The 27,528-nt window shown below is 39.0% G+C and overlaps 1 protein-coding gene across 2 annotated transcripts in view; it reads right to left on the reverse strand.

Annotated features, from left to right (window-relative positions):
• Positions 1 to 27,528, reverse strand: part of LOC121312970 (neurobeachin-like protein 2) — a 124,027-nt gene that overhangs the window by 94,749 nt on the left and 1,750 nt on the right. The window lies entirely within an intron of this gene.

Genomic DNA, 27,528 nt, shown 5'->3' on the forward strand with positions numbered 1-27,528 from the left:
TGTCAAAAAAACTTCCAAGCATGGGTGGTAGCACATAATACAGTATCACCAGGAGACTTGTTGTCAGAAGAGTCAGATGATGGGGCAGGATGCAAACAAGCAAACTCCAGTACACCACAGTGCAGTGATAACGCAATGGATTGCTCAATTATAACAGCTGAAATTCACTGGCTTAATTGAAGACCTCCCCCCTAACACTAAGCTGTGCGCCACACTACTTATTCTGAGAAACTGTATAAACAAGACTTGCTAAACAACACAAAGTGCTGAGAGCCGAGGGGTTATGGAACAGGATATCCTGCTTCTGAATCTCAGCTTAACCCTCAGTGCAGCAGAACAAAACACAACAGAGGGAGAAGAGGAGAGAAGGGTGGAGGTTCTAAAACAGCTTTACCAAAACTGTACAAAATTTGTTTTATTGTAGCTTTAAGCGTCAATACGATAAATTAATGCACCAGAATGTTAACCAAACTGTTTTAATTGGTTAACCCTTAGCCTAGGCACCTCCACAGAAGTGTTGGGCGGTGACAGTCATTATATTCTGCTACTCTGTGCTCTCAGTCTGTGCTTTTGTTCCTTTAATAAATCAAAATATTTAATTGCCCTTACATTTCACATTTTTTGGAATAAGTAGAGAGAAATGGGAGTAATGGAATCTGTCGACAATCTATCCACATTAAAAGACCCTTCTGCCTGTTTCTGTCACTTGTAATTCTAGCATGTTTCATAAATCTCGTGACATGCTGTGAAAATGTTTTTTTTTAATTATTTCAGTTTCAACGGGCCTCAGAGAACCCATATCCACAGCTTTTCAATTCAAGGAATTCCAGATCACAGAAAGAAGCGGCTGTCGATACAAAGCAAATGGAAAATGACATGGCTATGTTTAGAAAATTCCCGGTTACTGCGCTTCATGATAAACTACTGGAGTGCAAACTCTTGCAGGTTTCCAATCCCCAGACCTGCCCCCAACCCCCTGCTATTTATACCATATGGTGTGTAATGAAATCTTCATTATACACCAGAACAACAAAAGATCTCCAAAACATATAAACCATACTGTGAAAACATAAAGGACATTATAAAAAAATACATTCCAAGTGATTTAGAAGATGTGCAAGGCATTTCATAGACCAGGACTGGGTCACCACCGATCCTGCTGAACTTGTGATATGGAGTGACCAAATCAATGCTGCTGATTTCACCACCACGACTACAACAACCTGTTGTGTTGATGTTCCAAAGTGTATGTATTTTTCATATTTCTTTAATAGCCAGCTTGTAAGGTAGCACTGTGATGTCACAATAGTGTTTTTAACCAGTTTTAAATCTAAGCTACCCACAGCAATGGCAATGTTTAACACCATGACCAGCATGCCGCTATAGGCGCACCCATGTGGTTGCACTGCACTCACTGTTGAGCGACTGCGTACTTCCGGTTGAAAGTGGGGTGTTCGGTGGACCGGTCAGTTTGTAACTCTGCTGTTCGTAACTCTGAGACTCTACTGTACACTTCAAAACCATGATAGAGGAAACACGTCTACCACCGCACATTTTGAAGTTTAACTGCACAAGATCGAGAAATGTCTTGTACTTGACTGTATTACCACTTATTTGTTTATTTGCTTGCTTGGCCACATTTATTGTATCTCCCCATTATTTTTAAATGTATTGTTTTATCACAATGTAGTTAATTTTTCTATAGAACTTTTTTTGTTAGTGTTGATTTGCTATTTGCGGTTTTATTGAATTGTGACATTTGTAGAATTGTTCCTTCATACTGCAAACTTAGAGTCAGGAAATATACAGTACATTATGTTTATATGCCAAAAATGAAATGTATTGACACTACAAACATTTTAAAAACCTGTTTGACACAGTTAATAAATGAATTACCAGACGTATAGTTAAAAAGTTAACAATAGGCACAACAACAGTTTTGGTGAACAAGAGAAAGAAATATAACAAGTAATACAGCGTGCTACTTTTTTTTATTAAGTAATAAGTATGGATAATATATTACCTTTTTATGAAGAAACAAATAACGCGTTATAAGAAACATGTCCAACTCTGGTAAAAAGTTAATATACAGATCCCTTTTTTTCCTGGATCTTGCTTCTTAATGTGCCATCTGGACAGTTTCTTCAACTTTAACAGTCAAACATTTAAACAATTTTAAATATGAGATAGTTAATCTGACAGTTTCTGTTCCTCAAAAACACGTTAGCAACATAGGAGACCCAATGCTGCACTATAAGTGCTGTATTCAGTAAACTCCTTCTGTACCATGATCTTTTCACTGGTGTGGCTACAGTTGTGTTTAGCTGAACAGAATCAGATGTAGACACAAGATAAATCTCTGATGACCCATTTATTTGAAGATGTTTATGTAGGGTAGATCAACCAAGCTGCAGCTGGGCTGGATGAGTGATTACGATATTTTTATTTATTTTTGGCCAGTCAAGGGGGATTTTAATTTAGGCCATAATTATTTTTAACTTTTTTAATTTAACCAAGACACACCCTAGACAAACCCTTGGAAACATGAACAGTGACAGAGAGACAGTACCCTAAAATTCCCATTGAGACCTAAAGCCATCCCAAAAATGTCTTCATTAGCTGCAAGATCAACCTCACCCCCTACTCCCCCCTTTCCACCTGTTGAAAACCTTTTGCTTATTCTTCAGTTTTGAAGGCCAGCAGATGATAAAGTTTCACTTTCTGTTGGGTAAAGTACTGTCACCACTGCATGAAATTGTGATCCAGTAAGCTAAAGTATTACAAGACTGTCGTCTATGTAGAATCACAATATTTAAAAAAGTACAAAAGCAGAACTGTAATAAAAAGAGAACCTGTTCTCATCAATACAACAATAATTTTGCTTTATTATTTAAACGCCACTCAATAATTAAATATCACTTAACCTTCAGAAAATTTATTCATATCTAAGCTGCAGCAGGTGCAGGTAAAAAAAAAAAAAAAAGTTTCTATTCATGTTTACATAAGCAAAAAAAGTGGACATTGTCACATGCTGAACAAGCTGATAAGAGGAAAAGAAAGACTATATGCCCGCAGACTCAGAGTGTTTTATCAGATTGTAAGCTTGCTTGAAGATATTTATTACAATTAAAACACTAGCGCAGTTCTAGGAAGTGGTTTGGAATTGTAAACGGTTTTCAGGTAATAAAACTTTAGGTTATTATCATCATAACTCTGGTTCCCTGAAATAGAAATGTAACCATTACCAAATTGGTATCTACCGTCTAAAGACCGGAATCCTGAAAATTGTATACCAAAGCTGCTCTTTGAGTGTGTGGCGCAGTCATGGCTGCGCCTGACAGCACAAAAGACTTCAAGCCTGCTGCAATCATGGACGCAGTGCACTTGAAGGTTAATGGTTACATTTCTATTTCAATCAGGGTTATGACGATGATAACTTAACATTCCCTTTCAAGTATGAAAAGTAACCATTACCGAATGGTTGGCCAGCTCATAGGCAGTCTTGACTGTGTCTGCAGTCCACTTGGACAGCTGCTACTTAGACAGCGCTTGACCATAGGACTTCGCCCTATAGCAGACAAAAAATTGTTTAGACTGCCTCCAACTTTTCATCCTGTCAACATACTACTCCAGGGCCCACACTGGGCAAAGCGTATGGAGCTGTTGCTCCCTGTCAGACTGGAAAGGAGGTGGATACGAAAGCCGCCAATTCCACAGACTGGTTGAAATGTAATGCTAAGATAGTCTTCAGCAAAAAGGCAGAACAGGTAAGGATCGTGTCCTGGCCTCACTTTAGAGAAGAAAGTTGCTTTAAAAGATTAAGAATGCAGCTCAGCTGAACGCAGGGGCTGAAATGGAGGCTTCAAGAGTGCATTAAGCACCATGTTTATCCTCCAGTGAGGAACAAAGTCCTTCATAGTCGGCCGAAGCCACCGAACCCCTTTCAAATTCTCTTGCCCGGAAGTAAGCTCCTGGGGAGACCAGTCAATCTTAACATGGCAAGCTGAAATAGATGCCAGATAGACCTTTAATGTGGAGGGGGATTTCCCCTCATCAAACAGGTCCTGCAAAAAAATGCAGTATTACTGCCAGGAGACAAGTCGTGGGGTCAAACCCACAAGACAGACACCACTTCTGAAAGATGACCCATTTGTATCCGTACTGGGAATGTATGGGCGCTGCTCTGGCATTTTGTAATGTGTCAATAATCCTATTGGACAGACCCACACAGCTCAAATGCAGCCATTCAGGGGCCAGACCCAGGGCTGCAGTCATGATGGGTCGGGTTGCTGACTGAGCAGGTCGTGGAGCTTGGGCAGTCTCCATGGCTGACCACTCAGGAGCTGCATCAGGGTTGAAAACTAGGCAACAGGGCAACTTTGGCCCGGTCCTGATTTTCTCCAGACACAGCAGGAGTAAGGAGACCGGTGGGAAAGCATATAACAGTTGCCTCGGCCACTGGTGTATCAAGGCATCTACTGTCAGGGGGGCCCTGCCTCCTATTATAGAGAACCAGAGGGGACAGTGGGTTCATTCCTGGGAGGCAAAGAGGTACATCTCTTCCTCCCAAATGAGGCTCACCACCCAGAGGTGAAGCCTCCACTCTGAGCTTCTGGGAACTCCCGTTGACAAGAGAGCCACCGCCCAGTTTGTCAACCCGACAGATGCCCACAGTGAGAGGAGGTTCTCGTGCGCCCTCAGCAAAAGCTTGCGAGCCACACGATAAAGACTGGGCGACCTAAGGCCATCCTGGTGGTTGACGTAAGCCATCACTGTTGTCTTGTCTGTGCGGACAAACACGTCTCCTCAAAACTCCTGCAAAAAATTCTGCAAGGCCAAGTAAACTGCAAGCAGCTCAAACACTGATGTTGAGACCCTGCTGTGGTAACAACCTCCCTTCTGGTGACACTGCCCAGAGCTATGCCTAGGCGTAGATGAGCCAGCTGTTTCCACCAACACAGACACTGTCAACAGGCAGTAGCGGTTCAACGTGGGCTGTGAAACCCTACTGTTGAACCAGGCATGAAGAGGGCGCATGCGCAGGTGACCCAATGGAAGGGTCTAGGAAGCTGCATCAGTTGAGCTGAAAAAGCTCCAAATAGGTGGCTATTCTTTTGCACTCTGAGTTAAGAGGCTGTCTGGGAAGGCATGAGCTTGCTCTTCACATGATTCACTGTAAGGCCCAACCATTGAAGGTGGCCGCTGACAAGTTCCGTGTGGGCCTCTGCATGTGTGCTGGAGACTGGGCATAAATGAGCCAGTCCTCCAGATAATTGAGCACTCTGATGCCTTTGAGCCTCAATGGGGCCAAGATAGCTTCCATACACTTTGAGAAGGCATGTGGAGCTAGGGAGAGGCCAAATGGCAATACAAAGAACTCATATGCTGTTCCCTGAAAGGTGAGCCGCAGGTACTTCCGGTGCGCTGGTTTTATGCGGATGTGGAAAAAGGCGTCCTTGCGGCCCACTGTGGTGAACCAGACGCCTGTGCTGATTGACTGCAATAGCTGTTACATGGTAAAAATATTTAACCTCTTTCAGCTCAGGTCTGTCAAGGATCGGTCTGAGGCCAACTGGAGGGGGTCTATTATGCAAATAGGATGTTTTTGCAGCAAAGCTGCTACCTCCTGAAACACCACAGTGGTATCCTGTGGGTCCTTGATTGATGTTGTAGTCACACACCGAAAGGGAGGGGGACCGTGCTTGAACTGCAGCCAGACTTATTTTGCTGGATCCCTGGGAAGGAGCGACTCAAGTCAATGGCTTCACACAGGGCATAAGGACCTGTGGGACGTAACAAGCAACAGGCTGTAGTGCACCCAAACATGCATAATAAGTTAACTATTACAGTGATTAGTTGAAATCACACATATAACTTGTGTAAAACACAAAAAAAATTAAATATATACAGATAGAAGCAACAGTGCACTTATCTGAGCTCTCCGATCAGGTCAGTCTTGAAAGGAAAAATGGCACCAAGATCTGTGAGCGCAGTCCTTTTGTGCCCTCAGGATCATGACTGCAGCGTCACAGGCTCAAAGAGCAGCTTTGGTATAAACTAAACTATTCAGGATTCAGGTCCTTAGGCGGTAAATACCCATTCGGTAATGGTTACATTTCCTACTTGAAAGGGATCTATAAATATTAGCCGATATTACCCCAGTTCAAGAACAGGCACCATGTGAAGGGCTGTTTAACAGTGATGGAAAGGAGAATATAGGTTCTGTAAATTTAGGGTTATCATATGACCCATGTTAACTTGGACAGTTCAGGCTTTTTAACTCGCTCCCCAATGCATTCTGGTAAATATAGTCCTGGTTCTCAAAGAAAAGTACCAGAATGCACTGCAATGGTTTGTACCAGAATGCATTGCAATGGTTTGCTAAATCAGTTTGTAATTCGTACACTGGAATGGCTTTCAAGTTTTTTCAAAGTGGATGTTTACTGGTAGACAGTGGGTATTCAGGATGGCTGTGTGAACAAAAGTACAGCACATGCTTGTCCCTTACCTGTCAGCATCTAGATTGATTTCTAGCAAAATTGCATGCACTGTATTACAATGGTCAGTGTTTAAGAAAATTGGCTTTTTACTTCAACAAGTTCTGGACTAGCTGCCTAAAGTGAAGGCAACAATGAGCGACTGAGCATTCTTTTTGAGAAGTGAAGTGACTACCAAATTACAGCTTTGGGAACATTACGGTGTAGGAAAACCAGAGTCCACCCTCGGGAAATCCAACAGAAAATCTGAAAGGTAGACTGTCAGCTTTAAAAGGCTTTTGGTTCTTCTTTAAAAGCAGCCGGAATTAAAATAGAGGCATGTTCCAAATACATAACTAACCTGGTTTTAAGAGGACACTGAGTGGTACCCATAATCCCCCCTCCCCCCCGCCTTAGATTCTCAAAGCTCTTTACTCAATATGCAATATTTCTGATCGGAAAACACTCCAATTACATTTCTAAAACAATAAGAAACAACTCAAGGCTACTCACAAGCCCCAGCATCAAATGTCTGAGTGGTTTATTTCTGGTTTATTGGGTGTGCTATTACAGTACTTTGTGAAGATTATATCATGCTAATGATGTTTTGAAGTAAATAGCATTGAGAATCTAGCCGCTTATGATTTAAGATAATTATTAATCATTTAACTGCCTTAATGTAATGTTAGTTAATTAAATACATCACTAACAATTCATGTTTATCATAAACCCCAAATAAAATGAAAAATTTAGTAAAGAAATGTCTTGGTCATAAATTCCAACCACCCACTAGTGTATCATTAATTTCGATTCTAGACCCAACTAAGGGGTTAATACTTCAACTGCTGGTGAAAACCGGTCGCTATGGTAATAGCAGACATGAAAACTTCACTTGTTACATACATCATGAATACTGAAGACACTGAAAGAGATGTCCAGTCTAAACATTTGTTCCTGAACTTAAGTTTCTTTAGCACTGAGAAGACGTCAGGTCGTGTTTAGTGGCACTGCAAATCCATGAATGTATGTAGAAAACCACGGTCATAAAATACAGTAACACGCTAGGTTACCTGTTGTTAATCAGACACACAGAGTGCAGTCCTGCAGAGCACTGTGTGGAACTGGTACAGTAGTCCACCTAGGCACGAATAATATTAAACCTTTGAAAACATTATTTAAAAAAATATATTTTAAAAAAGATTATATTATGCTCACACAATTTTTTTCATATAGTAATATTTATAATAAATAATAAAAAAAGTTGTGTTGCTCCTAAATAAGATATATTTTTTCAACTGCAGCATTAGAAAGAGTCCATGGAAGAGTAAAGTAGACTGACCCCAAGGCTTAAAGGAATGAGTAATGAAGAGGATGTTGACAGAGAACTGAATCTATTTAGCCTTGAACAAAGAAGGGTTCTAAAGGAGTTGAGAAAATTAACATTAGGGAATAGTTTAAGTTCAGCACAGAAACCAGGACCACAGGCCCCACTTGTGTGGAGAAATTAAGTAGAGATAAAACGTAAGACAAATGGAAGGAGACACTTGTTTACATAGGAGGGTGGTGGGGGTTTGGAGTGGGTTACCAAGCCATGTTGTTGGTCCTGAATCAACAGGATCCTTTAAGAACCCACTAGATAAAGTTCTGGTATCCCTCAACTACTCAGAGCCGGACGAGCATTGATAGGCCGACTGCAGTCCTCAAGCTTGTACATTTTCTATTCTTCTTACGTTCTTATGCTTTTTAACAATGATGCTGTATAAAGTGACCCTATCTTGAATCTTTATAAACAATGAACTGAATTGAAGCACAAATCATTAGAGCCAAAGCAATCCTCCTCAGAGATACTGACAATCTTGGCAGCAGCCATATGTTTTAAACCTAGCTGTTCTGTAAAGTTTGTTCTTCATGTACTGTAATGTTCTCTCCACAACTACATTATTCCAGTTCAAGCTTTCAAATCATAAAACAAGCATTCTACATGGGTGGTCATCTACTACTGGAGCTGAGGCTAAAGCCACTGATCCCTGCTAATTGGGGTCTGTGAAACCAACAAAGAGAGTTCTATTGGAGTAAATCTCTGTGTAGTAAATGGTGTTCTACATCTTTAATGGGAATAAATTGGGCCTTCATTTAAAAGGTTGCATGACAAAAGTCTAAAGGGCTTCCGACTTCAAAATGCATATCTTGTTTATCCCCCCTGAATAAAATCCTGAATTTCAGTGCAGACCAGAACAGCAGACTCACACCATCAAGAAATATACAGCAATGCCTACTAAGTTACACAGTGCATCTCAGTCCTGTACAAAACGGGCAGAGTCCAGGCACGAGGCAAGCCACATCTGTTGCAGAACCTGCCTGCCCACTTCCCCCATATTGACATACATGAGTGTATTGCATTGTTAACCAAGCCTGTGGTATGAAAATAACTCTGTTGGAGCAACAGGTAACAACGAAGGAATGAATCACTATGCAGAACCCTTGTGGGAGATTACAACATTATGACTTCACTTCTGTCAACATGCAAGTCCAGCATCACCCTATTACTGTACACTTAGAACTTTGCAGAGTGGGGTCACTGACAGAAAATTCCAGGGAGTACCAGAAAGCAGCAGCCGATTCATCTGTAACTGATCTTCTGTCCAAGCTGTCTGCAATACATATAGTTACAGGCTAGATTACCCACAGTGTCTTTATATTAAAATCCACTGACAGCACCCTCTTTTGTACAGCAGTCTACTGCCTAAAAAAATTTAAGAAAAAACTTGATCCTAAATGTCAGATCAACAGATCGTGCTGGCTCTTAATTCTATCAAGACAATTAGCAAGTGACGCTTGCATCTGTGGCAGCCAACCTCAGCTGAAGAGCAGCTTCTATACTAATAGTCAAAGCTTCTTAACACAGCATTTGAGTAATTGCAACAAGAATGACTGCATTGCAACCATCATACAAAGTTACGGGGGCAGTGAAATAAAAAAAGGAAATGCATATTCAAGATGAAGATTAAGATTGTTGCTCTTTAAATAACTGGAGTAGATGTGTCCTCCATTTCATCAACAGGGGTACAAGCTGCTCTGTACCTCAATATTGATATTTTGTGAATGCCAAAGTCTGAATGTGCTGCTGAACTACATCCCTTGGAGACGGTCCTCAGTGGTGTTCGGCTGGCTGGACTTGGATCAGATGTGCAATCAAATAGGTGATACTATCTGTAGATGCCACTATAGGAAATGCCTCAGCTGCACACAAGACAGTTAGGAAGAGCAAAAAGTAAAGCTGACTGGGTCTTGCTTTCTATTCTTTACATGCTAAATCAATTAGGAATTATCTTGAATACTTTGGAAAATATTCACATGAATATTTATAGGCAGCCACCACAAACTTCACTTCCAGGATATTGTTATTTCTTCCTTGGGTAAATATGCTTAGCTGGAAAAAAAGAGGCACCAGTAAAGCCCTTCCATTCCCTATGCAGATCTCACATGTGCAGTTTTGAAAGAAGCACATGTCATCGCCAACATGTACTTACTTTTATTAAATTATGATATTGTGTACCATACTTGGTTAAAAGAAAGATCTCAGTTTGCATGCCTGTATTCTGCTACCATTTCACTTCCAAGGTATATATATTTTTTTATTTTTTTGTAGTAGTAGTAGTTAAACTTGACACTTTGAAATTGTACACTGGTATTTTATTTGCTTTATACTGCATGCTTGCATTGTTGCAATGGTGCAGATGTATGGTGCAGATACATTATGTGAAGTCTGTTTTTGACCCAGATGATGTGTTGATTTCAGGTACTTTCTCTGCTGCTTAGCGAGTGCCCACTGAGGAGGTTATAGTGCTGGGGGCAAGTAAGCTGTACACAACTCTCACAGAAAAAAAAGAAAAAAAACACCCCTCTGACTAAACTGATAATAAATAAGCAAATCTCAAAAACTGGAGGTGCCACACAGACTGGTGGATTTAAAATCGTAAGCAATTCTACATCATTGGGTGGAATCGCTGTCAATTTCTCCTGTGCTTTTGACCTAGAAGACGATCTCAGCTTGATGCAGTTGCAGACGTTTTTTTGACACAGGCGGAAATGTTGATAAGGCTGATAACGCTGTTAGTTTGTAAATACAAGTCTGGTGCTTCAGTACATTTATACCACAATAGCTCCATTGTTTCTGGAGTTCTCATGTGTATTGATAAACTACCCTGTGCACCAAGTGAATTAGCAGTCTGTGAAGTCTTATCACAAAGCTTTGCTTGTTAATGGCAATATAGATACCACCGTTACTGAAACTGAAAATAATATAGGGGTGAGCGATATGCCTCAAAAAAGATATCACAAGATTTTAGATGTTACAGCCGACATAGTTAACATTTTGATCAAGGTTCATTTTATTTATTTTTTGTACATACTATTGTAACAGGGTGTGTGGTACAGAGGATGACAAAAACTCTTGATACGTGGTGATTAGGATTTTTAAGCACTTTTCTTGTGGAATGTTATTGCGTGCTGCGCTTTACAATAAACTCCCCAAACCCCCTTCACCCACAAAAAAATTGAAACATATTTTTATTAAATAATACCCTGGCCTCTTCCTCAATTGTGTCTGACTTGGGTATTTATATAATTACTGTACCTTCAATTATCAAGCCCTGAGGCAGACTTGCCATGGAGCGTTTCATGTCTACTCAAGCCACAAAGCTCCTTTTTGTAAGGGATTGTAATGACTTAAAAGTAAATCAGCCAAATTATTTTATTTTTGCAAACAATTTATGCAAAACCATACAGTGCTCCCTTGCTATACGGATCTCGATTACAACGAGCCTCGAATACAATGCTCCTACAGCATGTCCCCCAATTCCCTATGCTAGCGATTCATGCAATATTTCTACAGTAAATACAGTACCGGCATTGTCCAAACTATAAACAACTTCTCAGTCTATCATCAGTTTCTGTCTCTTCCTTTTACTACAGTATCCGAACTGAAGAAAAGCTGCGCTGGCACTTTAACACAGACATCTTATTCAGCATTCGTTTTGTAACTAAATAAATATTAGGCCTATTATGTGGTTATCTTTCCTAATGTATTTACTTTTTTGCTGCAAGAGGAGCCGTGTCTTTCTCTGGGAGACAAGATGCTTCAGCTTCACTTCAGCGCCACTCCGGCAGCCAAACCTGGGGCGAGCCCAACCCCTCTTCCCCTCTCCCGACCCGCTGTCCTTCTCAAACTTGGTTTGCTGAACTATCGACCGCTGTTTAGCCAGGCTATTTATAGGTTTAAAAACTGCTAACTAAAATGATCCATGAGTGGGAATGTTGATGAATGTTGGGAATACGTTGATTACATAGTGCTTTATGCATGGTTAATTCACAGAGAGTTACCTTTTTGCTTCACTATATATGCATTATAGAGAGGAAGTTATTTTATTTTGTATTTTAGTCAGATGTGTGTTGTTATGTGTCCCTCGGCGCCCCCCCACCCTCTCCCCCATTTATAAAGCTCTTCGGTTACAATGCTCATATTGTGCATCCTCCGAGACCTGAGTTATAGCCAGGGAGCACTACACATATTTATTTCTAGCCTGCTAATAATATCTAGCAAGCTGATGCAGGACGAGATTCTTAACGTAGAAGCACTTTTAAAAAACTGCTTTTATATAATGCGATCCCAAACTCTACACCTAATTGTGTACATTTAATTTTATTTTTTTACAAAATATAACATGATTTCCTTTCTAAAATTTCTCATGTAAGGCCATAAACAGACTAAAATATTTTATCATATCGCCATGGATACAAAAAGTATGTTTATTAATATAAAACAGAAACATTGTGTATGTAAATAGAGTTTAATATTCAAAATTACAAGTAAATGATTTAATCTAAATAACATCAAGGCAGGTACATTGTTAATATAAATAAAATAAAACCCTAACCTCCAGCAAAGGGTAGCCTGTGTCCAAAACAGTTTACTTCCGAACTCCCTAAGTTTACAACTTAACACATTAACTGAGATGAAGAATTTCATGTTAAGAAATGTAATCATTTTTTTCGGGTGTCTCATACCTCAATGAAAAAAATGCACCCAAACTGATAAAGAATCTTGTAGAACACAAACACGGGGTTGTAAGAAAGACAGCTGCTATATGCAGTGTTTGTATTAATGCTTATGAATTTATGCACAGGAAAGGGGATAATAAAAAAAGCTGATGACACCAGATGAGTTTGATGCGGAATGTGGATAGAGTGAAAATGCAGAACCATTGTAGGTTCTGTTCGTATTTATGTACAAGTACCTCCGATATTGCAATCACAAAAGATATGCTATCACTGAGCCAGCATAAAGTTAGATATGTATGAATAAAACAAATCTAGGGCTTGCTATTAGCTGGAAATGAAGCGTGGAACAGTTTACATCCTGTAAAAAGCATAATCAGGAGAGTTTTGAACCTGAAAAAGTGCCACTGCCCTCCGCAGCACATTGTAGCTGACATCACGGAATTACAACTTCAGATAGGGTTCAGAGTAATTATGAAACTACTCACTGCCACACCTTCTAACCCCAAATGGCAGGTTCTGGGAAGTAGTAAGTTTAACTGCTGTTTACGTTTTCTATATAAATGTGTGTCTTATCCCACGCCAACCTACTTAATGTGTCACTGATATAAGATCTGCTAATGCTCCCCAGCTTGCACTGGACTGGGGAGGTTGTGTAATTTGTTTAGTGAGATGTGTGGGTTCACATTGGTTCTCAAATGAGGGTTAGGGTCAAAGCAAGGCAGTGCTCCATCATAAGCAGACCTATTGTACTACAGTCAATGGCTACAGTGCATTCATGCAAGGCTTATACAGGGTGCAGCTCATTGCATTTCGATATCAGATTAAGAATATTGGTATTTCTGCTTTACTATTATTATTGTATGTCACCTTTTCCCTGTTTGTGTGCCATGTAAAATAAGCTATCTAAGTATCTCAAACAATTTATTGGCAGCTAGTATATAATATTACATTGATAAAAACTGACGAAAACATTCTGCAGCAAACACACTACTACTGTTGTTTCTTAATTTATATTCCATGGGTCCCCTTAGTCTTTATAAAAAAAAAAAAAAAAAAAAAAAAAAAAAAAAAGCAAACTACACCTTCAGAGTATTACAGATGATGTCCCACTTCCCTATAGTATACACCTGTACTGTAAGTAAACACAAGTGACTTCCCAAACCAACTCCAGCACCTGATCATTAGATATACACAGTAAAATTAAACTGAAATAAGAACATATTTCAGTGACATGTGTTTGTCAGTTACCTTTGTCTTTTTTTTTGACGATCTTAATTCACAGATATACTGATCAGTACTAATCTTGGACTACATCACACTGTCTTAGGTTAGGTGGTCCAAGTTAAGTTTTAAGTATCATGTTGTTAATGCTGAATCACTAGGATTCGTTAAGACCGCCACATGACAAAGTTCTGACATCAGCTACTAGGAACTGAACAAGCACAGCCTTCTTTCAATAGTACAGCTTCTTATTTGAGCTATGAGGAAAAAAATATGTAAAGCTCTGATCCCTGGCATCTCTAGTCAAAGTAACTGCACACCTAGATTATGACCAGGAGAAATCCTGTTGTTACCATCATGTGCTTGTTTCACATTCATGTTCCCACACCAAGGAATGGTTTAGTTGATCAGCTGGTTTAGTGCAATGAAAGTAAAATGTCATTTAGAGTAAATAGAAAATGAGTGTATGCCCAATGGCATCATTCTATACTTTGAATTTAGGGTCAATTTACACTATGGCTATATTGCACGACAGGGGGTGTCACACCAAGGAGTGCCATTGTTAGATTATACAGTACAATTACAATAAATGGCTATGAAGAGGATGATCCTTGTCATTATTTTGTGTTACAATTCCGTTATTTATTTGATATGGGATCTGTGTTATCATATACATATGATTTAGACAATAACATGTCAGTTGTTTTTATTTTTTTATTAGAAATTAATTTATAAGAAGAGGACACATAACCAAAACACTTGATTGCACTCTATGACCCCGTTCACACTACTGGGCTAGCCCAGGGCGCCACATACAGTGTCTATAGAAAGTCTACACCTCCTTTCAAAATTTTTACCTTTTGTTGCCTTATAGCCTGGAATTAAAATGCATTAAAAATAGTTTGTTTTTTTCCATTTATCTACACATCGTACACCACAACTTCCAAGTAAAAAAAATATTCTAGAAATCTGTAGAAAATGAATTAAAAATAAAAACTGAAATACCTTGGTTGGTTAAGTGTCCACCCCCCTTGTAATAGCAATCCTAAATTAGCTCAGGAGTAACACACCAAGTTAAGTGGCCTCCACCTGTGTTAAATTGTAGTGATTCACATGTTTTAAGGGATAAATTCAACAGTTTCTGTAGGTTCTCTCTGCTAGGTAGTGCATTTCAAAGCAAAGACTCAACCATGAGCACCAAGGCGCTTTCAAAAGAACTCCGGGACAAAGTTATTGAAAGGCACAGATCAGGGGATGAGTATAAAAAAATATGAAAGACCTTGAATATCCCTTGGAGCATGGTCAAGACAATTATTAAGAAATGGAAGGTGTATGGCACCACCAAGACCCTGCCTAGATCAGGCTGTTCCTCCAAACTGGATGACCGAGCAAGAAGGAGACTGATCAGAGAGGCTACCAAGAGGCCAATGGCAACGTTGCAAGAGCTACAGGCTTTAATGGCCAAGACTGGTCAAAGTGTGCATGTGACAACAATATCCCAAGCACTCCACAAGTCTGGCCTGTATGGTAGGGTGGCAAGAAGGAAGCCATTACACAAGAAAGCCCACTTTGAATCTCATTTGAAGCATGCAACAAAGAAGAAACACTCAGGAGATTCTGTAGCCATGTGGCAAAACGTTTTGTGGTCTGACGAAACTAAAATGGAACTTTTTGGCCTGAATGCAAAGCGTTATGTTTGGCGCAAACCCAACACAGCGCATCACCCAAAGAACACCATCCCTACTATGAAGCATGGTGGTGGCAGCATCATGTTATGGGGATGTTTCTCATTGGCAGGGACTGGGGCACTTGTCAGGACAGAAGGGAAAATGAATGGTGCAAAGTACAGAGAAGTCCTTGAGGAAAACCTGCTGCCCTCTGCAAGAAAGCTGAAACTGGGACGGAAGTTCACCTTTCAGCATGACAACAACCCAAAGCACACAGCCATAGCTACACTGGAGTGGCTAAGAAACAAAAAGGTAAAAAATGTCCTTGAGTGGCCCAGTCAGAGCCCCGACCTAAAACATGTTGAAAATTTGTGGCATGACTTGAAGATTGCTGTCCATCAACGCTCCCCAAGGAACTTGACAGAGCTTGAACAGGTTTATAAAGAAGAATGGTCAAATATTGCCAAATCTAGGTGTGCAAAGTTGGTAGAAACTTATCCCAACAGACTCATAGCTGTAATTGCTGCCAAAGGTGCTTCCACCAAATATTAACTCAGGGGGGGTGGAGACATATCCAATTATGATCTTTCAGTTTTGCATTTTTAATATGTTATTTTTTTCTCAATAAAAACTCTATCTCCCCTTAACAGTGTGGAGTATGGTGTCTACATAAGTGGAAAAAAATCCTTATTTAAATGCATGAAACTCTGAGGCACTGACACAACAAAATGTCAAAAAAGTTCAAGGGGGTGTTTTCTATAGGCACTGTATTTAGATCTGCAAACCCATTAACATTTGCGATTTAAAGCGCCTTTGCGCATTCATACGTAACAGAAAAGCAGGCCTAAAATGTGACAAATTGCTTTATTTTTATTTTTTTTAATGGCGTGACAGCATGCACTCAGAATGAAAGCGCTATCGGGCTATATAGTAATCCCTGATTTGTTTCTTATTAATATATATGTTTTCAATGCAGCACAACAGCAATTTTATGGTATCTATTAAAAAAAACACATGTACTATGGACTGTTTTGTTATGGTGTGTAACAGGGTGATCTGAGCTTAACCCCACTCAATCACGTTATTCTCTCAAGAACACAAAGCTATTTAGAACGCAGGAAACAGTAACTTGCTAGTGTTCAAAGATATAAATATGTACTTTCATAATGGATACTTCACTCAGATTGCTAATGACCAACAGGTTGTACACGGTAACAGACATTCACAAGACAAGCTCACGACTGACCACCTAAGGAAAGACATGGCATTAAATAATAATTAACTCATTATTCAATAACCAGTTACACCTGGAATCATTTAATACAAAAATAAATTTAACACTCATTCCATTTACAATAAACATTCATATAATTTACATGACACACGTTACTTCTCATTTGTATGTATTTAACCTGCATGAATACCGTCTTTGTTGACAAACACGATCGTTAAGCTATTATATCGTTTACTCATTATTATTATCATTGTCATTATTATTCTCTAGTCCCTAACCATTACCAGTAAAGACTGAGCATCAGCATTACCCCTTCTCTTGGAAGATTACCAGACATATGGCTATAACAAAACCCTTGTTCCACATGTAGCTATGGCAACTTCATAAAGGCCAATGCCCTAATCAGCACACCATCATATATAAAATACACTTTGCTCAACAACATGCACGACACATAAACTACTGCTCTATCGCCAGTAGAATAAAATTAACAATAACAATCACAATAACAGGTATTGAAATATTACAGTGAAAATACAATTTTACATTCTATTTTTTTTTTTTTTACTTCAAATACTATAAATAGTTCCCTGTTGAATAAAAAAAAAAAATTATGTTAGTTTAACTCAGAGTTAGTCTTCTGCACCAGGACGGCTATCGTAAAATAGAGCTGCAGCATTCTCCAGCCAGATTGTCAGGAGACGCTGGCGTTGAGCACAGAAAAGAATCCCAAGTTTGCTGTTGTTTACATTTCCTTTCATTCAATTTAAGTTTAGCGCTTCCCATGTGTTCTACAATGATCTGCCTACGAATGTAATCTATATCCTTGCTGCATGAAGTACAAAACAGCACATTACCATTGAAATAAAATTTGTCCTTGCCAAACTAGTTGATCCGATCTTTAGGGCTGATTGTTATTGTTTTCAGCATCTTTAAATAGCTCTGGATACGGACTGAAGTAAACTGAAGCCTCATTCAACACTGAACTTGAATACCGGAAGCAGTTTTAATTAGACAGGTATGTTTATGTAAATGTAAAGCAAAGTTGTCTGTGTTAATGTTTATATATTATATGTGTACCGATTTGGTTATTATCAAACAAACAAAAAAAGCCTTGGTAATGCGATAAAAAAAGGCAGCCTAAGTCTGCTTTGCATTCATACATATCTAAAGGCTGGGCCTGGTCTTGGACTGCAGGCCCTGAACCACATCGAAACAGCAGCCTAAATCTGGGCCGGCCCTGGACTGCCTTTTCTTTTTTGGAGCGTTCACATATGAGAAAAGGCAGCCCTGAGGCATCCCTGGGCTGCCTTAAATCGCAAATGTGAACAGGATCTGTGTCCTGCCCAACCCAACAGAATGGAAATGCTATATGAAGCAGTCCCATTCAACAGTTAAAGTGGCTCATACACCTTACCAGTTTTGCACTTACATTTCCAACGAATGCCTCAGTTTTTAAACAAAGGTATTTTCATTTTAACACATCATATCTAGTACTGCATTCAGCTAAGGACAGTTCTGTTTCCAAGCCTTATTCTCAGGAAACCTGTAACACTTGATTATTTCCCCTCAGCAGTGTCTTCTGGATCAAAGCAAACAACAGGTATGAGCATGGAATAATTGTTTTAGCTACAGTACAGTTACTTTAATTCAGTCTGGCAGACACTGTTGTGCTGGGCCCCCCATCAAAGGACATTCCATTAAATGTTTGTTATGGTAGACATGTCATCACAATATCAGATTAATAGTAAGCGCTAGGTTTTTTGGATGTTCAAACTAATTCACCATCAAGATAAAAAAAAAAAAAAAAAAAAAATCTAGTGCTTGCTATTAGTCAGAACTGATGTGTGGAATAGCTAATATTCTGCAAAGAGTGTAGCCAGGAGAATTATGCAAACGCAAAACACGTAATGAATCTCCTGCAGATCCCGCTTTCTGAAAGAAAAGTGTCACTACCCTGCACAGCACACTGTAGCAGGAACCACAGAATTACAACTTTAAAATAGGGTTCAGAGTAAATATGAAACCAGTCACTGGCACACCACCTAACCCCAATGGCAGGTTCTGGGAAGTACTAAGCTTAACTGGTGTTTACGTTTTCTGTACAAAATGTGTATCTTACTCAAGTGTGTCACTGAGATAAGATCTGCTAATGCTCCCCACATTTCACTGGATTGGGGAGGTTGTTTAATTTGTTTAGGGAGATGTGTGGGTTCACATTGGTTCTCAAATGAGGGTAAGGGTCACAGCAAGGCAGTGCTCCATCACAAGCAGACCTACTGTACTACAGTCAATGGCTACAGTGCATTCATGCAAGGCTTATACAGGGTGCAGCTCATTGCATTTTGATATCAGATTAAGAATATTGGTATTTCTGCTTTATTATTTATTCACACACCTCCAGGCTATACCATCAAAAATTAGACATTGATATACATTTACCAGTCTTTTTTTCAACAGGAGGAATATCACCAAACCAAATTCACTTTAATGGGGGTCCCCAACTGGAAAGATCTTTGTAACTGCTGTCTTTCCCATGGTTTTGCTCTTTTCTGTTCTTTCTTATTCTGTTATTTTGTACAATCAATTGTTACTATGTGCCTGCATTTTATAAAGATTGTTTAAAAATAAACAAATAAATACAGTATGAACAAACATACAGCATTAATTCATAATACAATTCATAAAATAATACTGCAATGCTCAACAAACGATTTTGGAAAGCTCCCCGCAAGCCATTACAAGCCATTTTTTTACTTAAAGCAAAGAGTGCTTTGCAATGACACACCAATTGCACAGTATTTCTGTGACACAGTTCACAGAGCACACCGTGGCATTGATGCATTATTTTTTTTCCCATTTTATCTGAAAGAGCAGGTTCATCTTATTGCAAACAATCGGCTCACGCAAATAAGAGGTCTCAAGTTGTTCATGAAGTAGTTACCTGGATAAAGCCTTTCATTTTGTTTAAATGAGCGTTATCCATAAGTATAAAAAACAAATCAAACTGCCAAAAGGTCTTTAAAATAAATCGTATCAAGGATTTATTAAAACTTCAGTAAATATTTATTTCTGTGTACAGATGTCATTCTGTGCAATTCTTTGTTTAAAAAAAGTACAATTATTGATGTGATTTACAAAAAATGGCATGACGAGACACCCTACAAAACAACAGGGAAGGAAATAAGACTCCCGTTGCGTAGCAGTTTGAGCCATTACTGGTTTTAGTTTAATTTTAGTAAGACATACCTGAGCTTGTTACATATATGCTGTGGCTAATCAAGCTTGTAGTAAAACCTGTAATTAATGAAAATGCTATTCAATAGGAGTTTTATTTCGATCCCTGAACAATGTAAAATGTGCTCAGAAGAGTGAAGAAAATCTTGGTTTTCCTGTCCTCTTTCTAACTATTTTGTGATATATCCATATTTTATAAGTGTACTTTTCAATCAAGAGTATTCATCAAAACCTCTCAAAAATATAATGCAGCTCAGACAATCAAGTGTCGGTACTGTGCAAAAGTAGGTCACGCTAAAAAAGACTGCAGAGCAAGTTCTTGTACTGACAGACGCTTACACGCTTCCTCCACTACTTCTCATGAGCAAAAGGATGCCAGGAAGGTAGCCAGTGCAGGAAGTGGTTTTCTTTTTTGTCTTTCAGGTTGTACGACGTCAACGATACAAACATCACAAAAGGAAGCAGAAGAAGACTACTGGATGGGCAGGAGGTTTCTAATTAGATGTGCCACTTTGTTTTTTATAGGAAGTGGCACTTATGTGCCAGTACATGGGAGTCAATAACACACAATTCACAATATGATATTTCAGACAACCTGTCTCCATACATGTCCCGTAGCCATTATGTGATGGCGTATGCTTTTGATGTCATAAGTAGGGGACGCAGCTCGTTTGCATACCTCTGACAATTTGTTAGGTCCAATCTCTAACAATCCATGACAGAAAATCACATCTAGTAGTATTATAAATCATGTTGCAATGCAGGATGTACCGTATAGCATGGAGGTCGCCGGTTCGAATCCAGGCTACTCTATTGCCAACCGTACACGGAAGCTCTCAGGGGGTGGTGCACAACTGGCCGAGCACCACCCAGAGAGGGAAGGGCTTAGGTTGGCCAGGGTGTCCTCGGCTCACCGCGCACCAGCAACCCATGTAGTCTGGTCGGGCGCTTGTGGGTTTGCCTGTAAGCTGCCCAGAGCTGCATTGTCCTCTGACGCCGCAGCTGTGGTGGCAGCATGGCGAATCTGCAGTGTGGAGAAAAAGCAGTCGGCTGACGGCACACACTTCGGAGGACATTGTGTGTTCTTCTTCGTCGCTCCCGAATCAAAGCATGGGTTGTAGTGGTGAGCTGAGCCTAAAAATAATTGGATATGCCAAATTGGGAGAAAATAATAATACTAAAAAAAAAAAAAATTGCCAATTATTGCCCAGTAATTTTTTTTAATGGCCAGAAATGACTACCAGCATTTATGAATATGGCCCATAATGTTTAAATGTGTTAAGTAATTTACTCATCTTACAAGGAGGCTCACAGGAAAACCTAGAATGGCTCAAACTAATACATAAAAGGAAGACTTAAATAATTCCCCTCTATTGAATAGCTAGATTTTACAGCACAGTGCAGATCTCAGTGTGAATCTCAGCCTGCCTGGCTGCTGTTCTCTACAGTGATCAGTGTGAATAGAGAGCCCTGCCTGGCTGCTGTTCTCTACAGTGATCAGTGTGAATAGACAGCCCTGCCTGGCTGTTGTTCTCTACAGTGATCAGTGTGACTAGAGCGCCCTGCCTGGCTGCTGTTCTCTACAGTGATCAGTGTGAATAAATAGCTCTGCTTGGGTGCTGTTCTCTACAATGATTCATGTCAAAAGATAGCTCTGTTTGGGTGCTGTTCTCTACAATGCAGATCTAGTGTTAACAGACAACCCTGCCTGGGCCCTGTTCCCTGTGTGAACCGTCTGCCAAGCCCTAAGAGGCAATAAGGCTGTGCTTGTCAGAGCATGCCCAAGGAGCAGCTGCTGAATACACAGAATTCATTCAGAGGAAGCCCAGTGCAGCACCCAGTCTTACTCTACTTTGGCTTCCTCTGACATATACACACAGACACAAGGGGAAGGGTGCGCTTCACATGTACAATCACAGGCAGAAGCTGTGCTAGTGTAATGTAAGTTTATGTTGTGTCTGTACAGTTTATCTGTGTGTGGATGTGCAGCAAGTCATATCTGAATCTGTTCGTATGTGTTCATACAGTATCTCTTCATACTTGTACAGGGTATATATAAAAACACTTTGCATGGTGTTCATATTTAAAAATTATGCACAAAATTTAAGTTTGAAGGAAGATGACTAAATATACCATATTCCTAAGACTCCCTCAAATTTCCCACCCTCAAAAAAATACAACATTAAATAAAAAGATTCACACCGAAAGAGACAACCTCAATTACGCACATAAGAAAATGACGTACGGAGGCAGTTTGCGGCCATCTGCTGTCACACAGAGCATTACAGTTATGAGCTACTTCTCATTTCCAGTCATGATTACTCACAGCTGTTTTTCTCTCTTTTTGTATGGCATGTCAAAAAATACGGGGGTCTGATCAGCAGTTACGATCTGTCCAAGCTGGTACTGTTTGTTAGAACAGAGCCTAATAAAGAAATGCTGAAATTGTAAAAACTTCTCTTCGAATTCCTCAAGAAGCTAATGGCTGCCTGTATGTCATGGATGATTCGATATCGGGCAGTAGGGTTTTTGTTTGTCTTTTCTCGGGCAGTCAGTCACGTTCCTGTTTGTGTGCCCGGCGTTTGTTGGCGATTTTAATACACTCTTCACTATACTCAAATTTAAGATAAGTAAAAAGGGTTCAAAAATTAACTCAACTAAAGTCAGTGTGTGGAGGGAAACACCAGCAGATCCTGCTCCATTTATATCCGTGTCCATCTAGCAGAGCCAACCACAAAAAAGGACAAAAAAACAATTCTGATCCTGCAGGTGAACTGGTTATCCTAACCCTGCTGTTCCACGATGTCATTCTGTGGTCGTGACACACTGCACTACGGTACAATTTACATCTTTCACCGGTTAGATCCTCTGCAACACAAAGAACATGCCTGTGGCAGGAAGTCACCTGTGAGTTTTAATGCAGAATTTTATGTCACACTTAACAACACGGGCTAACAATTTAAAAAATAAATTATTAAAAGAGAAACTTGGTGTGGCTATGATATCAAATGTACTCTTCTAGTGATTTGGATTTATGTCATCGATTCCTGGGGCTGGTTTTTCAAAACTTGTAATCTGGATAAAACATTTTCTGGATTTTGCAATCCTATATTTTGTGATCAAGATGACTTATCTGGATCATCTGTATCCATTTTTGCAGAAAATGTAACTGCTGGATTACATTTAAGCAGATTACAAATAATCACGCTTACAAAATACATTTTATGAAGCATTTCCAATAGTTTATAGCTTTTTTTTTTGTTTAAATAGGCCATTATTTATGATATAGCCTAACAAAGAAATACAACCTGCCAGAGGCTCAGGCTGGACACCACGACGCATTGTTAGCACAACCACAACAGGAACGGCTTGCTGAAGGGGTAGTGAGGGTTGCCACTGTAAATAACTACTTGTAGAAGGATCCTCCATTGATGTTTCACATTAAAGATATGTCATTTTTCCCACATCTTTATTTCTACACAGCACACTCAAGTTTAAAAAAAAACCCCAAAAAACACACATTTGTTGGACATCTCGCTTTAAATCAAGTCTCAAGACCCACCTGTTCTCTCTTGCTTTCCATGCTCTTTAAGCCTGATACCTGCTATTTAGCTGCTGTGTTACCGCTACTATTTCATGTATTATGCAACTATCATGTATGATGCACTTTCCACTGTATTTGACGTATTATCCTTTTTTTTTTTTTTTTTTTTTAACTGTGTATCATGTATTATGCATTTCTCTATTTGAAATATCATGGATTTTCTTGTTGTTACTGCATCTTGTAAAGCACTCTGTGATGGTGGTCCACTATGAAAGGTGTTATATAAAATAAAGATTGACTGATTGATCATAGAAATAAAAACGGAAAACAAAGCTGTTCTTGATAAAAGCTAAACCACTAAATGCATTTTTTCTTTAAATCAAACTCACGCTAATTTGCCAACAAAACTTAATGAGTACTGTATTATAATACTCTATTTGGGCATATAGTGTGTTTTCTATCGAAATTCAAACAAAATATCTATGTTCTAGGATTATTTAAAGTTAAATCCACCTTCGCAGCAGGATCAAAATGATCCTGATACTTTGGATAAAGTAATCCTGATCTGTTTAAATTCTGAAAAACCCAATTGCAACATCACAAGAACTTGTTTATAGCAAAGGAAAAAACTGGGGAAACACTGTAAATCTGATGTATTTTGACTTAATTATATTAGAACATTTATTCTGTCTCGTGTTTTAATACACATGTTTTTACAACATTTAAAAATATCCAAAAAAGTGGATAGAAGCAGAATGTTTTATAAACTAAAATGTATCAGTTACATGTTTTTGTCCTTGTTACTGAATAATGGAATGAAGAATTGTTTTATTTATAAAAGTGTTTACTTTGAGAAAATAAATCAAGAGTACTGCCCAGTATTGCTTATAAAAAGACACTGAGAATAAATGTGTATATCAGGAAGTACTGCAAGGTCCCTCGGGTAATACAATAACACCTATCTCTAAACAGAATACATAATTAAAAATGTACCGACATGTATTCAAATGAAAAAGAGATCCGTGTGATATGCGAGATTAATATATTTAAAAAAAACACGGAATCAACACAGCAGCTCTTGAGCCTCTGTGGTGGCACTGGAACAATTTTTAAAGTGGGGGTGCTGAAAGCCATTGAACAAAACTGCAACCTCTGTATATGATGAAAGCAATGCAAAACCAGGGGTGCTACTGCACCCACAGCATCCCTAGTTCCAGCGCCCTTGAGCCTCTATTTAAAAGTTTTACACAGCAAAAAGTAAACAAACCAGATTGTGCATGCACACCTTTTAGTGATCTCTATGGAAAGCCATCTGGGACAAAAAATGCATTAGGCTGCTTTAGAGGGAACGAGCATCTCATGGGACTGAAATGCCTCGCTTAAACATTACCCAACTTCCTGATAAATGTTGTGTAGTGATTTTTATATAGACTGTATATATTATCTATATTTTGTTGTGACTTATGTGGAATGTAATAAATGAGAACCAAAACACTGTGTTTTTTTCCCCCTTCATTACAGCGCCATTTCCATGTTTTGTTTAATTTGAAGTGTTTAAAGTTAAATTTTAGTTTTCAGTTGCTTGTTCAGCTACAAAAAGGCACAAGCAAGCCTCATGTTATTTTATGAAAATGTGTCGATGGCCACAGTTAACTGTGAAGAAACTGCAATGCCACGGAATGAAAAAAAATAAAATTTTATGTCATGTCAATTTTATGTACTATTTATTTCAGAGATAAACAAAACAATGTTTAACTTCAACTGCTACTTGACATCCTTTGTTTTGTAGTTAATTCACTGGGGTAAATTAAGTCCTACACAATGTATTCTTTACTCCTGGGATACTTTTCTATTTTGACGTGTTACATATTGTAAGGTCTTGCTGTAAAATAAAGGCATACACACACGGGCCACGTCCCCTTGCCCCGCTCCTGTGTGGTCTCTGCCTGCGTTCAGAGCAATATAACGGCTTTTATTACTTTTTGAAAATCAAAATAATATTTAAATTATAAGCGAATATCCAGACATGAAAATCATGTGTTCATCCCGTATTTTAATAGATGCCGTCCTGTACCATTATACATACATATAAGTGCTTACTATCTATGAGAAGATTTAGTTTCGGTTCTCTTACAGAGAAATTACAAACAAGCAGGTAAATTACAGTGAGAAAAAAATAAGAGTAGGATATAGTTTTTACAGAAATCAAACCAATATTCAGAGGTCGTATTTTTTGTTAAAAAAAACAACTGCATCACACTCAACTACCGTTCTCTCTCCTCTTGTCCAGCCCCATAGCAACCAATACACAATCGCTATAACCAGGGTGCCATGACTAAAATGTGACACAAAGGATAAATAAATATGAAGATGAACCATCAACAACACTGACAATACATACTGCAACAGAGGAGCAGCCTGCACAAAAGGCAGCGTACCTAACATACACATAGTGCTTTGGGAAATACCAGACAGTATGAATTAGGTCATGGAATGCACAGCATGTCTTCTGCACTCAACTGGCTAATAATAATCTGACAAGAAGTAGAAAAAAAGGAGTTAGCAAATAACTAAGAGGGTATTAAATATACAAATAAATAAATAAATAAATAAATAAATAAATAAATAAAGTAGCACCACACAATTTCACGCTGGCATATTCATGATTTGTTAAATACAGAACTGATTTAGTTAATTATAGGTTACTGTGTCAGTCTTGACTTCCTGTTGGGTTGAAGATCTTGGGGTGCAGTCCATTTTGACTCGGTATTGTCAGATACTGGACATCCATGGTATGAGGTATTCTCCGGCACAGAGGAAGAAGCTGTGCATAACCAATGGCAGTGAAATATTCATTCCTCATATCAATGCAGAAAACAGCAGAACTGTATTATATAGGCTACACATGAGAGGTAAAAATATGAATTTTATCCAGTGTCAGGTTCCGCAGCTGCAGTTATCAGGCATCCTTCAAAACACAGGAATCAACTCCAACTCCTCTTCAAAAGACAGTCAATGACAGTGATTTAATTAATCAAAACAAGCTTTAAAAACACATCATGCATGAACTACTACCCTGCCAGTAGTTAGTTCAGTGAAGCAAGATCACTACCAATGTATGAGGATCACTAGTAGCAGTTATTCGCACTCTGTGTTATACAGTATACATCATACTCAATCATCTACAGGACTATTTTAAGCTTGTAACTATTACAGTACAGCCCTTGATAAGCACTGATCTTATTTAAAGTAACATTATGAGTAGGTAATCCAAGAATAGTGCTTACTGAGGGACAAAGCAATATACTGAATGACTACTGGCGCATTCCAAATGTAATACCCACATTAGACCAGGCAGAACCAGGAAACTACAGACCCATCACCTCACCTTAATAACATGTAAAATCATGGAATCAATATAGAGGAGCATCTACTGTATAGGGAAATGGCATCATAGCAGGCAAGCAAACAGATTAAATAAAGGGTGCTCATGTCTGACAAACCTTTTAGACTTCTTTGAAGAAGTCACTACAATGATGGACACAGAGAGCCTAAGAGCTATTCCTCAAACTGCAATCCATGGGAATGCAAGTATGTACATTCAAGTGGATACAGAACTGGTTAAAACACAGGAGCCAGAGAGTACTTGTAAGAGGGGAGACCTCTAACCGGGGCAATGTATCGTACTCACTGGGGTGCCACACTGGACCACTCAAGTTTCTTATCAACGACTTTGTACAGGGGATAATTAGCAAACTTGTCAAATCTGCAGATGACACAAAGCTTGAGGAAATCCATTAAGATTTAGACCACATACAGCACTAAGCAGAAACATGGCAAACTAAATTAAATGTCAACAGCACAGCCTGTGTACAAGATGAAGACTACATACATGTCCATTAAACAAATGTGAATATGTAATATAGTAGGATACAAATACTGAATATGAATTAAATGACTTCACATTGTATACTGTCATTACAGCTGTATACACACAAAAGCCAACATCTGCATTTCACGGGCATACTGTATTTCTGACATGTTAAATCTTTAACTATTGTCAACCCTATCAAACAGCGGAGAGTGGCA

Source organism: Polyodon spathula, chromosome 3 (assembly GCF_017654505.1).
Source record: "Polyodon spathula isolate WHYD16114869_AA chromosome 3, ASM1765450v1, whole genome shotgun sequence".
Classification (NCBI taxonomy): domain Eukaryota; kingdom Metazoa; phylum Chordata; class Actinopteri; order Acipenseriformes; family Polyodontidae; genus Polyodon; species Polyodon spathula.